Here is a 3,796-nt window from a genome sequence, read left to right on the forward strand (position 1 = left end):
ATGTTATGGAACTGTGTGGCTACAAAGTGCCACTTTTGTGTGAGGAATGATGCAAATGTGCATGGCCGCAAATGGTGTAACAATTGCATTGACTACTTAAAGTGAAATTTACCTTTATATTTGAAGTATCATTTGTCTGTAAGTTCACTTGTAACTTAAATTTGTTGGTAATTTCTTCACTGGGGGAGATTCAGTAATATTGGTTATTTTTGTTTATATTTTCCCCATAAGAACACTAATAATGCATTGATTCGTTCGACCCTTTTAGAAATGCACGGTGGCATAACACTCAGACATGTCTTGCCTTTTTTTCAAAGATTTTACTGCCATTTCAAGATCAGTTCTCCAATCAGTTTTCCTATTCTGCTCCAGAATTCCAAAAAGAAGTGAGGGAGAAGGAACCAGATTTAAGATATTAGTCCAAAATAAAACAGAGCTATGTTTTGACTAAAATCTAAAAGGATTTTTTCTTTGACTGATAGCAACTTTTGGTTTCCAGACTTATTTTAAGTCATTACATATTCCCAACTGCCTATTATGGGGTTTTAACGCAAATTTTTTGGATGGTTTTGGATTACAATAACATAATAATTACATTATCATACAAATTTTATAGTAATGCAGCGGTTATGTTACTAGCCAAGAAAAACATTGTATTCCATTCAAGTTGTTTTTCAGGTACTAAACAAACATAAAGAACACTAGCTTGTGCAACTGTTATTTCAACTGCTACGTTCCTGAATCAGCATCCAAAATAGATTATGCACCTTAATTATATAGAAATAGGGAAATAATACCTCATTAATTAGTGATAAGCAAATCAAGTTTTGGGCCTCCTTTACTCAAGATTAGTCAGTGGTCTCTGCAGTCATCATTGTTGAGCAAATGGAAAATCTTCATTTTTGTGACAAAAAACATAATTGAGCCAGGGGGAGGAGGAGTTCTCTGGTTCCACAGAAACTGCGATCTCTGCATGTCTAACTGTTGGTAAAATGCAAAATTTGTTTTGCAAATCTTTCGTTTCTTTTGGGCAAGGCTTGGAACAACCATTTTAAAGATTCTCATTATCTACAACACATTTCTGGTTCGTTCATCAACTTTTAAATACCTGTAGGAGTAAATTACTGCAGATGCTGGAATCTGTGCTTAAAAGAAAAAATGCTGGAAAACAAATTGGGCCAGGCAGCATCCATGGAGAGAGAACAAGCTAATGTTTAGAGTCTACATGACTCTGCATCAGAGCCTGAAAAGAAATCTTGTTTCAATAGCAAACTGACTGAAAGATGTATTTCTCTTACTTGTTTAAATGCTCCTGCACATTTGTGCAAATATGTTGAAATCTTTTGGATTAAGCTTAATCTATAACAGCAATTTTAGAGAACCCATGTGAGTCACTGAAGGCCTTCAGGGAAGAAAATCTGCTGTCCTTACCTGCTCTGACCGACATGCAGGTCCACGGCAATGTGGTTGACCTTTAACTGCCCTCTGGACAATAAGGAATCACAAAAATGCTAGCCTAGTCTGTGATGACCACATCTCATGAACAAATTTTTAGAAAAGTTTAATTCTGTGGTGCTTTAGTAAGTATTTTTGCCTTAATCTGTTTTACCGAAACAATTCTGTGACATGCATCAGTGCATTTTCTCTTGCTATTCATTGTGGTGTATATCTCTGGCATACTGTCATGAGTGAGACAAGTTTAGGATTAGTATAACACCTAAATTGTCAGTGTTAATAAAACATTTGGGAGCACATAAACCTCCTACATTCCTTATTGGTCCCATTTGGAGTGGCATGCAAGTATTGTGGTGTCATTACTTATTTTTAAATGACTTATTTTTTGGTAAAGGGCATTGTTGAAGTGACCTGACACAAAATGTCTTCAAAAACATATTGAAATCAGGTGCTGTTTATTAATTCAGCTGCATAAAATAGGTCATTGTGTTGCTGAACATTCTTGAATCACAGCCCATGGAACCACACACTGAAACACATGGAAAGGAATACAATTGACCCTAAGTAGTCTTTGTAATTGAATGCAATGATGTAAAAAAAACTAACTCGCTGTGTTTTTTTAAACATTAAGTCTCGTTTAACTTTACTGTCTAATTCAAAAGCGTGAAAAAGCAACTCATATGAACAAAAAACGATACCCAATCCCTGTTCCTTCCCCTAGAGAATCTAATAATTAACAGTGTTTCAGATTGAACCTAAGGTGTATTCTGGAGTAAGGATGCGACATCGTTTGACTATTTTTGCTGTTTTGTTGCTCATTATAAAACACTGACATGTACCAAGACGCATTTTAAAAACAACTCACCTAGTTTTAAATTGGATATGTTTCTTTTCCCTGTAGTCATCCCTCAACGGCACAGATGGCTGGAATACTTGCTTCATATGCACTTATTACTTCAGCTATTATACAAAGCAAGCTGCCAATACAGGCAAATAAGAGAAATCTGTTTGGTTTTCTTTCCTGCACTCCAGCTGTTCTGGATTGCATAATACTTGAAATCCAAACATTTATTAGTTTGCACATTTTCTGTTTGTCCATTCCATCTCCTCCACAAATTCCAGAACAAAATTTCTGATATTCCTTTTTTTTCCCCACGTTGTTAAAAATTTGTTTATGGGATACAAAATTTGCTGGCTTGGCTAGCATTTTATTGTCAATCCCTAAATGCCCTGGAGAAGGTGGTATGAGCTGCCTTCTTGAACAGCCTTGGGGTGCAGGGACACTGACTGTGCTGCTTAGATGGGAATGCCAGGACTTTGACACAGTGATAATGAAGTAAGAGTTCCAAGTTAGAGTTGTGCTAGGCTTGTAGGTGAACTTGTGGGTGGTATGTTCCTAGGCACAAACTGTCCTTGTTTTTCCAGGTAGTAGAGGTCACAGCCTTAGAAATTGCTGTTAGAGGAGACTTAGTGTGTTGCTGCAGTACATGTTGTAGATGAGACACACTACTGCCATTATGTATTGATGGTGAAGGAAATGAATGTCAAGGTGGTGGATATGGTATCAGTCAAGTGAGCTGTTTTGTTCTGGATGGTGTCAAGATCCTTAAGTGTTGTTGGAATTGCACTCACCCAGACAACTGGACAGCATTGCATCACACTTTTGACCTGTGCATTGTAGACAGTCAGTAAGTATCTAGAAGGCAGGAGGTAAGACTCACTGCAGAATTCCCAGCTCTGACTCTGTTCTTATAGCCACAGTACTGACATGGCTAATCCAGTTCAATTTCGAGCCAATGGTAACCCTCAGAATGTTTCTAGTAGGTGCTATTGACTGTCAAGTGGTCGTAATTCGATTCTCTTTTGTTGAAGATGGTCATTGCTTGGTATTTGTATGTTACAAATATTACATACGAGTTCCAGTCTAGCTGATGTCTCAGATAACAAGGTGTAGAGCTGGATGAACGCAGCAGGCCAAGCAGCATCAGAGGAGCTGGAAAGGTGACGTTTCGGGCCTAGACCCTTCTTCAGAAATGGGGGAGGGAAAGGGGGTTCTGAAATAAATAGGGAGAGAGTGGGAGGCGTACAGAAGATGGATAGAGGAGAAGATAGGTGGAGAGGAGACAGACAGGTCAAAGAGGCGGGGATGGAGCCAGTAAAGGTGAGTGTAGGTAGGGAGTTAGGGAGGAGATAGGTCAGTCCAGGGAGGACAGACAGGTCAAGGGGGCAGGATGAGGCTGGTAGGTAGGAGATGGGGGTGAGCCTTGAGGTGGGAGGAGGGGATAGGTGGGAGGAAGGACAGGTTAGGGAGGCGGGGACAAGCTGGGCTGGTTTTGGGATG

This window comes from Rhincodon typus, chromosome 3 (genome assembly GCF_021869965.1).
Source record: "Rhincodon typus isolate 14 chromosome 3, sRhiTyp1.1, whole genome shotgun sequence".
In the NCBI taxonomy this organism is placed as follows: Eukaryota; Metazoa; Chordata; class Chondrichthyes; order Orectolobiformes; family Rhincodontidae; genus Rhincodon; species Rhincodon typus.